Raw genomic sequence first — 15,698 nt, 5'->3', positions numbered from 1 at the left:
CTCAAACAACCAAAGATCGACTTCACAAAAGCTGAAACAAGATAACTTTCTTAATAACTTCTAACAAATGGAAAGCTGAAAACAGAAGCATTATTGGACTTCTGCCCCTTACTTGCCTTGGTCTGGTATTACCAGCAGGATACCAGTGGCTAATGTTAGCTGTTGTTGTCACTTTGCTGACTTTATATGTGCTACTATATTACTCTACTTTTAAGCATCTACTCTCATCTTGTACCTGTAATTTTGGGGCCAGTTTCACAAGGACAGACTTTAACTTTCCACTCGATCCAACTAATAGTCAGACTTCTGATAAACGTCTACATTCAGCTGTTCTTCACAGCCTGTCTTCATCAGAAAAACAACCACATAGGTCAACTGTGAAAGCGGCTTACTACGACCCATATTTATGTTTTTGGCTGGGGGGCGACCTCTAGTGGCCTAAGTAATTATTACAGTTGTAAAGGAGGAAGTCAGGCAAAGTTTTATAAAAAGCAAAATGTCGTATGGTTCTTTCTGGCCAGGGTGTGACTCCACTGGTTTCAAAAATAAGTCTGATTTTATAAGCTTATGAGGAAATGACCCTACTTCTCACTTGATTTATTACCCTAATAAACTGTTTCCTAATGAGTTTATGGTCTCAACTGCTAGATTCAAGTCTTCTTCAATACAACAAGATGTCAGTTTTGTGAAATAATGTAAAATAAATGATAGAGCAGGGTATGCTTTACAGTGTGGCTACCTTGTGATTGACAAGTTGCATCCAATGGCATTTCCTCAGGTTCTCAGTCAGAAATACAGTCACTTCTGGCCCCACTGAACCAAGACAGCTGTAATGCTAGTCTCAAGTCTTTAAAACGGTAGTCAAGAGGTGGCATCATATTGGGTTTACACTTGATTAGGACTAAGTTGTTATGAAATCTCTTTTATCCAGCAGAAAATGTTTGCCATCTGTAAGAATTAAACAGTTACAAGGACCTTTTACTGGGGAAAGAAGCATGTAACAATACAAATAGTTTCCAATAGGAACTTAGTGAAGCTGCTGTGGCTTCGTCATCAGTCAGACTTTCCTTGAACGAACGATTAACAATCTCCTCACTGCTGTATATTTCCATCAGGTTCCTGACGTCTCTAAAAACTTTCCCCTCCTCATCGCTCGTCACTCCATAATAGTGTTTGCAAAACTGCTAATTATGAGCCATGTTTTCCTCTTTTTTTGTCATCTTGTGACGTTGGTCAGCAAGTGTCACTGATTGTTACAGTGGGGACGTTGCTCTTAGTTCAGCCTGAGGGTAAAAAGGCACCAAAAAAACAATTTGAAACATCTTTTTGAGACTGGCCTCTGAACACAATGGCTGGCCGCCATTCAAACTTTGCATAGTCTAGCTTTACAGTTAAAGCTAAATTAAACATGACCCCGTGGTTTACTCAACGGGATCTATGTTCAAGACATAAGGAAAAAAAACACTTGCTCCTTCTTTGCGTGGTTGCGTTAACATACACAATGATGTCACGGTGTTGTTTGGTTTTGCTTGCAGTCCCATTGTCGTGAAAGTGCCTGTCACTATTGCTAAAATAGACAGTGACTCAGCATAAGTCAAAACACGAAGCCCCAAAACAACCACAAACTGTCTCACTTACTGCTGATTTATCTTATATTTATTTAACATGACCTTTCAGTCCAGACGACCTTCATCAAATATGTAAACAAGAATCAGTTTCATTTATACACATAGATTTTAGACGGATTATCCGATCAGAGAAGCACAAAGTTACATCAACAGGCATATAATAGGAAAAATACAAGTGTTATTAATAACATTACTGATGGCTCTGTTATATTCAACTCTCCCAGTAAGCCAAGCAACAATGCAGGCTGCTGAAACTGACGCAGCTAAATGGAATTCAGCCATTATTACCTTTAATATTTATACATGTGGTTTTCGTACTGTGACAACATGTCTTCCAAATAAAAGGCCTGTTGGAGGATGACATGCCTTGAGGAAACATGCAAATATTTCACCAGGTAATAAGAACAAAAAGGCATCTTTCCTCATGAAATCTAGACAACAATAAATAAGAGCAAAATTCACTTTTGCTTTTATTTACATGTCTGATAAGATAATTTGGTCTGTGAGACAGTAATAGTGACACTATCTTCTTCCTCCCTCCAGGCAAGGAAACACTTAATTTTGACCACTTTTTATTACAATTAATTGTCTGAGTTGATAACTATAGGGGAATATAACATAACATATCATATCATATCATATCATATTATATCATAACATAACATAACATATCATAACATATAACATATCACAACATAACATTACATAATTAACATATCATTACATATAACATAACATATATCATAACATTACATAACATAGTGTATCATAATGTAACATCATAACATATCACAACATAACATATCATAACGTAACATAACATAACATAACATATCATAACATAACATAACATAACATAGCATATCATAACATAACATAACATAACATCATAACATAACAACATGACATAACATGTCATAACATAACATAACATATAACATGACATGACATAACATAATGATATGTTATGTTATGTTATGATATGTTATGTAATGTTATGATATGTTATGTTATGTCATGTTATGTTATGATATGTAACATAACATAACATAGCATAGCATATCATAACATAACATCATAACATAACAACATGACATAACATATCATATCATCACATAACATATCATAACATAGCATATCATAACATATCATAGCATAACATATCATAACATGACATAACAAAGCATAATATTACATATCACAACATAACATTACATAATTAACATATCATTACATATAACATAACATATATCATAACATTACATAACATAGTGTATCATAATGCAACATATAACGTAACATAGCATAGCATAACATAACATATCTTAACATAACATATCATAACATATCATAACATAACATATCATAACAAGACATAACATAGCATAGCATAGCATAACATATCATAACATAACATGACATGACATAACATATCATAACATAACATAACATATCATAACATAACATGACATGACATAACATAACACATCATAACATAACACATCATAACATAATGTATAACATAACATAACACAATTTAACATAGCATAACATATCATAACATGACATAACAAAGCATAATATTACATATCACAACATAACATTACATAATTAACATATCATTACATATAACATAACATATATCATAACATTACATAACATAGTGTATCATAATGTAACATATCATAACGTAACATAGCATAGCATAACATAACATATCATAACATCATAACATAACATGACACAACATGACATAACATATCATAACAGCATATCATAACATAACATATCATAACATGACATGACATGACATGACATAACTTATCATAACATAACATATCATAACATAACATGACATGACATGACATAACACAACATAACATAATGTATAACATAACATAACACAATTTAACATAGCATAACATGACATAACAAAGCATAATATTACATATCACAACATAACATTACATAATTAACATATCATTAAATATAAAATAACATAACATATATCATAACATTACATAACATAGTGTATCATAATGTAACATATCATAACGTAACATAGCATAGAATAGCATATCATAACGTAACATAACATAACATATCATAACATAACATAACATGACATGACATGACATAACATATCATAACATAACATAACATAGCATGACATAACATATCATAACATAACATAACATGACATAACATATCATAACATAACATAAAATATCATAACATAACACATCATAACATAATGTATAACATAACATAACACAATTTAACATATCATAACATATCATAACATGACATAACAAAGCATAATATTACATATCACAACATAACATTACATAATTAACATATCATTACATATAAAATAACATAACATATATCATAACATTACATAACATAGTGTATCATAATGTAACATATAACGTAACATAGCATAGCATATCATAACATATCATAACATAACATATCATAACATAACATGACATGACATAACATTACATAACATATCATAACATAACATAACATAGCATAGCATAACATAACATATCATAACATAACATGACATGACAACACAACATAACATAACACATCATAACATAACACATCATAACATAATGTATAACATAACATAACACAATTTAACATAGCATAACATGACATAACAAAGCATAATATTACATATCACAACATAACATTACATAATTAACATATCATTACATAATTAACATATCATTACATATAAAATAACATAACATATATCATAACATTACATAACATAGTGTATCATAATGTAACATATCATAACGTAACATATCATAACGTGACATAACATTACATAACACTTTATTGATCCCTCCCTGCAGAAACTCACTTGTTACAGCTTGTTACAACAACAAAAATAATAAAAAGACAAAATAAAATACTACTGCTGTTAAAAAAATAAAGACTATGTATACTGTTGTTACTGTTCATGCTGTCTCTCTCATGGGTCCCTCTTGAAAAAGATTTTGATTTCAATGAGGGATATACATATTTACATTCGAAACAGACTTTCACATCCAGTGGTATTTATTGTTGGTGCCACTGTCACAAAGACAACTGGATTGTCTATAATGTAGTTGTGAAAGCAAACAGAAATGTTGCCAGGCTGCCAGCTTGACTTAATTTTCCTGGGAAATGTTGTGCCTGGTAGCAGACAGTTGCACGGTGAAAGCAAAGTTTAGAGAAAGCCAAAACTAAAGACCGATGGTATCATTAATCTATAGCCATTATATTGTGCAATCAACAAAAATGTATCTATTGCCAGTTTAAAGCAAAAAAAAATAGCAGCAGATCAAAAAGAGAAGCACAACTATTGTTAAATGAAAAAAGCAGATGATTAAGACTCAAATATAAAGCAAATAAAGAGCTGTCCAAAATGATAAAAATACTAACAGACGACATCAGGTAGACAAAGACAGAAATACTAGTACACTTTTAGGTGTTCAATAAAGATACATTCAGGTCTGCCACAGCAAAGTCACAAATTATAGCAGAATTACAATAATCAGTATGTGTACGTGTTTTTTTGCCTTTAGCAATCTTAATGATTGATCAAACAGCCACCTTTTCCTTAGAATAGAAGTTCAGGTAATGCGTCAGCCAATCACCATTGAGCAACCACCAAAGCTTAAGATAGAATTCAACAGAAGAAGAAGAAGGAAGGGCAGCTTTTTCCATGGAAGGAATCTTCTTTTCAATGGAGGAAGAGTTGCCCTCGGGCACGGCTTCGGTATCATTTGAATCCACCCAGCATCTCTACGGACGCTGAAGACAGACAGAGAGCAGGGAGAGGCCGCAGGGAGAGGAAATGTAATCACATCAGGTCAAGGCGGGATTGAGAAATCCACATTTGGGCCCCAGAGTGTGTCTGGAGAACAGAAACTCTCTTCATGTTCATCACCTAAATGGGCGCCGTGACTAATGTTTGACTAATGGTGGCCCGAGACGTACACAGATTAGTCCTGGTCGTCCTCCTCTGGTGGGGCTGGCGGTGAGTCAGCGGGAGTCCGGGCGGAGCGTGAGCCTAACAGCCATGATGACCTTCTGGTCCCGGCCCACAATGTCCCCCTTTCTCCTCACTCAGAGGGGACTCTTGTTCGAGGGGGAAGTTCCCGCTTGTGCCCTGCCGTTACTGTCCAGGAAATGTGAAAAGAATTTCGTGTCACTGCTGTGTCACTTTCCGGACGCCTATTCACGGTGTCATAGTTAGAATAGCTGATTTATGATGGGCGGTCATCAACGCCTGCGTCCTCTCTGTGACAATGTTGTGTCACAGTCGCAGCTTGTGTGTTTTATGCTGCTATTGTCTTCCAAATTCATGCCCACACACACATTTACATACATACAATCTCTCACATGTTTGCACACACATACTGCCCCCCTACACACACACAAAGACAAACAAGTACACACAACGGCATTTCAAGTACCACATTTTCCAACCCTACAGTCCGTAATCCAGAACACCACAGGCAGTCAGAGAGCAGGAAGTGTTGAGAGGCAGTGAAACACAGTAAAGATGGTGACAAAGAGTGAGACAGAGAGCGTCACAAAGATCAAGAGAGCAGTCAAAGCGGTGTTGAAGTTCGATGTGTAACTCTGCTCTTTAATAATGCCAGTCATGTGAGGACAATAGGCTTTACATCCCTTTAGCTGGAACCACAACGTAAGAACACAGGCCTCGGTGTAAACTACTGGCACATGTGTGACAGGATGGTTCGCTATGGAGCTAATTAGCCTCCATCTTGCATGCCGCTTTTCCAACAAACACTAGCAGTCGTTCTGTTGGTCCGTCCACCACTTTGGCCCAGACTGAAATATCTCAACACGTATGGGATGGATCGCCACAACATTTAGTACAGGCATTCATGCTACCAAGATGACGAGCTATTTCCTAATACCTTTGGTAATCCCTTGACATTTCCTCTTTCCACCATGAGATTTGTGGCTTCAAGTTAAAGCAACAACATGTAACTTCCTGGAGAAAGATCATAGTTTGACGTCGGCAGCTTGTTGGACGCCGACCCAAAGCGTCATTGTTTGAGGCCTGTGGACGAGACTCAACAATCTGCCATCTTTCTCCAGGAACTTACATTTTGTTGCTTGAGATGTCTCAAAAATATCGGGTGGATTCCAAAGGCATTCTTGTTCCCCTCAGAATCAGTTTTATTCACTTTGGTCATCCCTTGTTTTTTCATTAAGCGGCACCATCAGGTAAAAGAAATCAGTTTGTACAATACTTACAGTTTCTACAGTCCAAATACTGGTTTTTGACTTTCACTGCAAACTAATGACTTTCTAATCAGTGTACAGTGACACTTTTTTTTTTTTTTTTTGCCACTCTTGTCCTGGAACCATCTCATATACTTCGTCACGTCACTTTTTTGATAGCAACGTTCATATTCGGGTTGCTGAGGTAGAATTTGCCCAAAGGGAATTTGGTTACATGGTTTAGGAGGTTTTCTCTTGAATTGTATAATAACATATTTTAAATTTTACCTATTATCAAGTGTTATTGTGCATTCAAAGCATGACTGAGTGTCGTGTTTTGAATGTTTGACTAGAGGACAGTCCATGAATTTCAGCATCTGTTCACCGTCCGTGTTTAGTTCCCAGCATCCTCAGGGGGAAAAATCCCTGAAAGTATAAATGAATAGGGACAGATCCACAGACACAAGAAAACCAATAAATGTATTATAAAAGAGAAGAAAAGAAACAAAGTCATGCAGCGTTCACATTTCAATGAGGAGAAAAGTTATTTTACTGTCACATCAGTTGAAAAAGAATAAAATATTGGGGACCGTTAAGTCAGGAATACATCTGCTTTTAATGGAGTCTTGCAGTTATGTTTTCCATATAGAAAACATCCTTAATTTTCTCCTTTCATTGTGGTCATATGTATACATCTAATTGTGATAGTCTAAGGAAGATAGTCATGTATTGGTTAATATCGGTAAGGAATGAGATTGTTATGAAGAATATCTACTCGATAAATGTTAGTTATTTGAAACACGTGGTGGTGTTTCCTCTTGTGATAATTTTCAGAAGACAAGAGAAAAAGAAAATACGGCGAAAATCCAAAACAAACACAAGATTTTGGGTGAATGGTGAAATGCCACAAAAATGAACACATGCACGGTGCAATACTAAATCCTAACAGTCTCCTCAAAGTCTTGATTGAAGCAGTAAAACAAAGTGGATAAACAGCTCATCATCGTGAGGACAGAAAAGGTCTGAATAGCAACCCCCGGGGACTAATCAGAGCGATCGATGCAGGGCGAGACGAGCAAAGGCAGCAAGTAGACAGACAGAGACGGGAAAGAAAAAGTTTGAAATTGGGTTAGAGACAACAGGAGAGCCAGAAGCCACTGAGACAGAGATATTTGGAGAGAGAGCGGGGGCAGAAAGAGGGGGAATACAGACAGACAGAGAGGGAGAGAGAGGGAGTAATCAAGGAGAATCAGGACGTTTCCTCTGTAATACCCACAGGCCTCGGCTGAGCCCTGCTCCACAATCCTCCCTGATTGGAGGGAAGGGTTTGTTTGAAGAGGAGGTCAAGACCATCAGTACCTTGTTAAGGAAAAGTTGTGTCCAGAGGAATGAAGAAGGCTGACTCCTTCCTGAGGAATTCATTGGGGGATAGTGTGTGGTGTGCGCGAGTGTGTGTGCGCGTTGGTGTGTGTGAGGACGACAGAAAGAAAGCATGTTAGAGAAAGAGACAATGTTTTGTGTGTGTGTGTGTGTGTTGATATAGTCACTAAAAAGGAGCGGCAGCAGCGAGGACGAGGAGGAGGACGAGGAGGGGGAGGAGGAGGAGGAGGAATCAGATTGTGATTTAAGGAGGACCCATCAGGCCCCTCCTCACATAGTTTCTAAAGCCAGGATAGCAGCGCTGGCATTCGCCGCAATAATGCATGACAGATGTACATCAACCGTGTTCTCTCTCTATCTCCCCGTCTCGCTCTCTCCTTCTCCTTCTCTTTCTGCCTCCTCCCATCTGGACCCAATGTGTTGTTGGTGATGGGCATCACGCATCAGAGGATAAACCGCTATAAAACTGAGAGAGGGAGAGGATTACTGTCTTAGTCTGAGGAATCCTCCAGTTCTGGTGGTTGAAGAGTGACTGTACATAAATGTTTACAATGTCGTTGATGTGGGCTATTTGAAGAGCATTTTACATCACAAAGAGCAGCATAAACAATCTTTGTTTTTTATTATTAAAATCAAGTCTTTTTTTTATTTTTTGGTTTATAAAATCTTTAAGGCCAACCTTATGTTGACCAACTTTGGCACATAAGCCCCACTTTGGGAAGCCCTGAATTAGGTCAATGGACATTTTTAAATAGTTTTTTAAATAGTAATTCTTATGTTTTTTATTGTTTCCTTGTATTGAAAGGTTGTCATGATACCATAACCAAAACAATACTCAATACCACTTTCAAAAAGAAAAAAAAACAATCAAATGAACAACCTCCACACAAAAGTCACTGAACACATACTAACAGTTTTGTAATAATCGAGATATTTAGGTTTAAATTTAGTGTTGTAGTACTCGAGATCAGTCTTGGTCTTGAGACCGGTCTCAAGACCATTTTTTGAGGTTCTTGGTCTTGTCTTGGAATTGAGGGCATTTTTACTCGGTCTTGTCTCGGTCTCGTACTGGGCGGACTCAGGTTTTTTGAACGAGACCGGTCAAGACCACCGCTGATAGGCTTTTTGTCCATGCCTTACTGATAAGAGTGAAAAAGGACCCTCTCAAAAACAGCTAATAACTTCAAATCGTAAAGATTTCCCCCAGCTAAAAAAAAAAGAAAACTCACATTTTGATGTTTTGTTATGATTTTCCTTTGATATATATGGTCTTGGTCTTGTCTCTGTCTCAACCTCCAAATGTCTTGGCCTTGTCTTGGTCTCGGTACTCTCTGGTCTCGGTAATGTCCTGGTCTCGGTTGGTGCGGTCTTGACTACAACACTATTTAAAGTGTTTATTTTGTCATGAAGATAAAAAGTTAAACTTGAATTTGAATGAAATTCAGGCCAAAATACGCTCTTTTCTTTATTTTTTGGCTTAAAGATGACAAAGATGTGTGCATTCATGAAAAAACATCATTTATTCCTCTCCTAACCCTGAGATGCATAGGTGGGTCAAGAATGACACAACTGATCTTTTTATTATTTTTTTTTTATAGTTTTGTGCAAATATGATTCTAACCATGAATATGTTGAAACTTCACATTTCTTTATGTTGCTACTTTACGTTTCATTAGGTTAGATGTTCAGTTTTACCTTGTACCTTGCTGTCAACTCTAACAAGTTGAGAAAATTTTACTACTTCTTAAGATAAACAAACTATTTAAAACCCCTCTTGGATTTGATGGAAACAGCCAAAAACAGGCTGATTTTCTAAACTCGTGAAAAAGACTTCTTAAAGAGATATGTGGTTCTCACAGGACAGTGATGCACAAACTTATGATGATTAAACCCAACAGTATAACAATGTTCCCAATCAGAAACATTTCAACAGTAAAAGGCAACTTACACATGAATGCACCAGTAATATTTATCCAAAACATGATGTTTTTAGTCAGAAAATGACAGGGACCATTTTAATTAAGTACTTTTACTTTTGATACTTTAAGTACATTTGCAGATAATACTTACGTACTTTTACTCAAGAATGGTTTTGAATGCACAGCATATACTTAATATTTGCAGTAGTATTTGGAATATTTAGTACTCTTACTTAAATAAATGATCAGAATACACCTATTTAACATATCCATAGACATTATACAACTACCTTTAAAGGCTGTGCTGTTCTCCTCATCAACTCTTCATGTGTAAAACCAGCGGACTATCCCTTTAACTGCACTGTTTTTCTACATTTGCCTGTGTTTCTGTCTTCAAACAGCAGAGGGCAGCACATTCACAGTGCATGATGTCAAATATATCCCCCCCCCCCACCACCACCACCACCACCCCCATTATCAAACTAACACAAAGGTCAATAAAATCCTGCTGTTCTTCCTCCAAACAAAACCAGCTCTGAGAGGAGCCCAGCAGCATTCTCACATCACCTCTTAATTCAAAAAGTGTGTCGACAAACAAACAAGGTCTTTCTGTTGGAGTTAGACATGCACGAGTTGTTATATGTAGTGAAGTAAAGTCTGAAGCCAAGAATAATCTAAGCTTTGGGTTTTCTCTCATTACTTACTCCTGTGCTGGCAGGAGGCAGAAGAGAAGAATAAGGAGGACGTGAACAGATGAAATGTGTAAAGAGAGAGATGAAGGAGACGTCCGCTGGCAGCAGAGGGTGCAGATGAGGAAAGGAGAGAAGAGTGATCGTTATGACTCTATTGAATGTGGCCGGCATTGTGCTGAGTCACCGTGCAGTTGTACTTTGCTGTATTACTTCCTTGTAGCAGTAAATGGGCTGGAGCACAATGCCTGGTGACAGGTACACACACAGGTGTTAATCTGCAGAACAACAAGGAAAAAATCTGTTTGACTGAGATAAACATGTCTGTGTTATGTCGGGTGATAAATCGTGCAAACTGTTTCATGCATGCAACAAAGTACATTTACTTTGCTTTGATGGTTTTGATGTATTTTTCCTTTACTTGAGTATTTCATAAAATACAATGCATTGCTTCAGTTAGATCAGCTCCAGCAGTCCAACAACAACAGTAAAGTGATCAAATAATATAACATGCACTGTAATGATGCAACACTGACTTCTGCTTTTTTATACTTTATATACATACATACCTTAAGTTGAAAAGGAATATTTATATATGTTGTAGATACTTTTACTTAAAGGGACAGTTCCTCTTACCTGTCGTGCTGTTAATACATCTGGATTGTTTTGGTCTGAGTTGCCAGATAAAATACATTTTAAAAAACTTAACAGCAACGTCTCTTCACAGAAGTTGCTCAAGACAGTCCGCATACCTTGTTGTCAGCAGTTTCATGTATGAGCTGCTTTCGTTCTACTGAACTACACCCACGGCCCGTATCACTGCGCAGAGGGAGGCTTTTAATGTTTACATCCCGCGCTGTCATGAGATTCTTGTCCATGCACGCCGCCATCTTTGTGATGAGATGCAACTCGCACCTCGACCATCTGGATGGATAAACAGCACTAAAGGCAAGAGGGACATTTGATTTCAGGGTGAACTGTTCATATCATCAACGAATCTGAATACTACATGATCAGTTCATAAAATGTTACATTGTTAATGATTAGCAGTGTAGAAAATTAGTAGGCTGTGAAAGAATACAACAGTAAATTGGCAGAGTACCAACACAATCACTCAATGTGGGTGTCGTAGCCTTTAATGCATCAACAAAACACCATCGGCCATTTTTGTGATATTTTTCTCTCCTACTTTTCATCCTCTCAATGTATTTTGCTGTTGATATTAACTTAAGTTTATTTGCTTTGCATGAAATGGGAACTTAGGGGAATCACTACAAGTCTGAAAATGAAAATAAATCTGGAGGTGTGGAGTTACAAAGACATTCTTTTACCAGACCTGCCTTGCAGGCGCCTTGAGGGCTACTTTACCTGCTGCTAACAAAAGGCCTCGTTCAGGTCAAATCGGGTCGTGTGTTCAGGCACTGGCAGTGCAGAAAAATCAAAAACTACAAAAAGTTGTAACAGAATCAACTTTTCAGCAGCGATGATATAGTCTACTACTTGCTAAAATGACTGTCAAGATGAAAGGGATACTGTCATATAGGCCAAAAAAGACACATGCACAAACATCAGAGGTCCACCCAAATTCTCTGAGGTTCTGTTGTGTTGCTTGGTGCTTCAAACGACATTCATGCTCCCATGAGGTTGCAGAAATACTCCGCAGACTTGTTGTGGCTGGAAAACACCTCTCTGAGTTGTTACTCCCAAGCAAGGCACGAGAAGTTCACCGACCAAATGATTGTACACACCCAGATTTGTCCTCCTGCACCACCGCACAATGCTAAATGCCGCAAAGGCCTGATTTGGTTTGGATGCTAAACTCTTAACACACCCAAATCCTGGACCAGAGTACCGGTGGCTTAATTGCATTGCGGGTAATAAAGATGCAGGGTTTTGACAAGGAAGAAGAATACGGGAAATACATTTTAAAAAAGTATTTCTGGTTTTGCTGCTAAATCAGTGACGACTTTCAATGCTGGAATTAACAAAAAAGTTAGTTTTAAACTATTTTTGCAAAAGATTGTTCAGTTTATTTAATCCTCGGCTTCATTAAGCACAGATAATAACTATAAAACATTTACGGGAACACACATGCCCGTACGGACATTCCTTCACATGAACTCGCCACACCTTTATTTCCATAGTATCACAGAATGAATCATCAGGTGTGAATCACCTCCCGTAATAATCTTTATCGGCAACAAAAGCCTGTTACCGTAGTTGCGAGTGGTTTCTATTGTTCATAATCTGAGTAAAGATGAGACATTTATACCTTTATTGCAGCGGGTAAATGCTCAGGTGTGCGTTAGAGTCAGCGAGTTTGCAGACGATAAAATAAACGACTAAAGAAAAAGAGTAGAAGACGGTAAAATAAATGCCTTTAGAGCAACATGCGTTTGAAATGTAAAGGATAAAACTGTCCAAAAAGGAGGTAAATAAATGAATTGCAGTATATAAATATTAACTTTCACATCATTATGGAGTTGCTGTCATGTCTTTAATGAGAAACAGAGACAATCTGCAGCCAATAAACTCTGCAGAAATATTCTAGTGAAGCAATCTCCACCGTAACATGATGTAACACATCCTTACATCCGATCTGCAAGTTATGTTCTTGGTGTTGGTGGGTGTGAGAAGTGTGGATGATAAGTTCATCACGGGATGACCTCCTGAATGTCACCTTAGTTGACACCTTAGCTGAAATATGCTGCAGTGCAGTAACACACCCATGTTTAACTGACAGAGGAGACAAAGGTTCGGATGATTAGAATGCAAACTTCAGGAAGATATCCAGGATTCACAGCTCTACGAAATGAAAGTTCAGTGAAGGATAAACTCAAACTCAGACTTTAATCTCTATAATTTATATGATTATCACTTGTTAGAAGTGTCTTAAAGTGTCTGTAGATATGAAGAGGATGTAGTTTTTTTGTAAAAACTTGAAATATCTTGTAATCTATAAAGTATTCTGGAGATCGTTGGTTCAGCGGCTGTTGTTGCAAGTCATTCATTGACAGACAGCTGTGCTCTCTTTTAATTAAGTCAAGCATGTCCAGTGTGACCATCTGCCAAGGGTGTGGCTCGTCACATCTTCTGTCATTTAAGATATCCAGAATATCACGGTGTGCAGAAACAGAAAAAAGATCCCAGGTGAGGGGAGAGAGGGCAGTCGGTCGAAATGGATGGGTTTATGTATCTCAGGGACAAAAACATCATTCATGGGAGCATAATACAAATAAGCCCTTAAGCTTTTTTTTCCTCTTCAGAATAATCCTTTTAAATTTGCGTAATTCTTAAGGGAGTTCTGTGTGTACACAGACTGTCAACTCGTTCATTAATCAGGCCAGTTAACCGTTAGCAAGTCATCGAGAGTGATTGAGGCTTAGCAGTAGACCACAGAGAAGGAAAACTCACCTTGATGCTGCTGTCCTGTGAAACATGTGTGTATCTGCAAAAAATCAACTTTTTATAAAAACAAACATAAACCCTTGATGCACGTTCGAGCTTGTGCACCCACTTTAGACGGGGTGTGTGAGTTGTTTAGGAGAATGCTGCAATGCTGTTTTGCGGACTACGAACTTCACTTGACTTTTCATCCACATGTGGGCGAGTAGAAAAATGACTGCGTTGTCATTTTTGTGGGTGAACCTATCTTTTAGAATAACAAAAAGTGACACATGGACAATGGTTACTGTTCTTAGTGTAAGGAGATACTTTCCTTCCTTCTATATTCGTTTGTTCTTTCTGTTTTTTTCCTTTTGGAAATGAGTTGACAAAAATATTGGAGAGCGGTTACATAACAGCTGCCAGAATCCTCCCAGCTGTGTTTAGACGGAAGCAGATCTCTATTACAATTGGCAGGCTTTTCTGGCTCTTCGAGGAGATTTTTCTTCACCACTGGAAGGGCTGGATGAACAAAGTCTGAATTTGCTGAATGTCTGAACAAAATATTTTGGTCCAATTTTCTAGCGAAAGAAACATTACAGGATGTAAACATAACAGGAGGCAGAGGGGGTGGTGGAGGGGTGACAGGCCAGCCGGTGACCAGTTCGAGACGGTGTTTTAACATCTTCAAGTGTGAAATCACTGAATATTTTAAGGAGACCTCAGGACAAATTCCTGCCAGGTTTGTGGCGACAAAAAACTGATATTTTTGACGGCAAGTCGGGACATCTCCAGCTGTTTTTTTAAGCAACAAAATTGTGTGTTTTCCAGTTATGTTTGTGGTGATAAAAACAAATAATTTTGACAGGAAGTCTGGACATTTCCAGCCGTGTTTGTAGCAACAAAATTGGGTGTTTTTAAAAAGACCTCAGGACATCACCAGCCGTGTTCATGGCAACAAAGACTGGTGTTTAATAGGCAACAGGAGTACACATACAGCATCTATAGCTGCTGTGACGTGGTGGTAAGATTAATATACCTGTCAGAGGCTTTTTATCAGTATACTTTTGAACGGCTTTGTGTTATTTATTGACCTTTGTTGATTCCCTACTGTATCTTATATCTAATCATCTCATGATGATCATATTGGATACAGATCTATCAGCTGATATAGTGTCCTGTACATAATCTCCTAAATGTTCTACATGTTCTTATAGGATTTACTGTTTGTTGAAAGATAAAGTATCACTCTCAGACAGGGTGATTCATCAGGGCTGAGAGTCAGGGCCGGCTTCATTCTTATCCATGAATCACCATCCATCATCAAACTTCATCGGAACTGTTGTGTGTTTCCTCTGAAGCCTGCTCTCCAGAGAGTGTGTGTGTGGGTGGGTGTGGGTGTGGATGGATAAGAGGGGGGTTCTCGATACGCTCTG

Source organism: Pagrus major, chromosome 16 (assembly GCF_040436345.1).
Source record: "Pagrus major chromosome 16, Pma_NU_1.0".
NCBI classification, from domain to species: domain Eukaryota; kingdom Metazoa; phylum Chordata; class Actinopteri; order Spariformes; family Sparidae; genus Pagrus; species Pagrus major.
Note: the sequence above shows the minus strand (reverse complement) of the source record.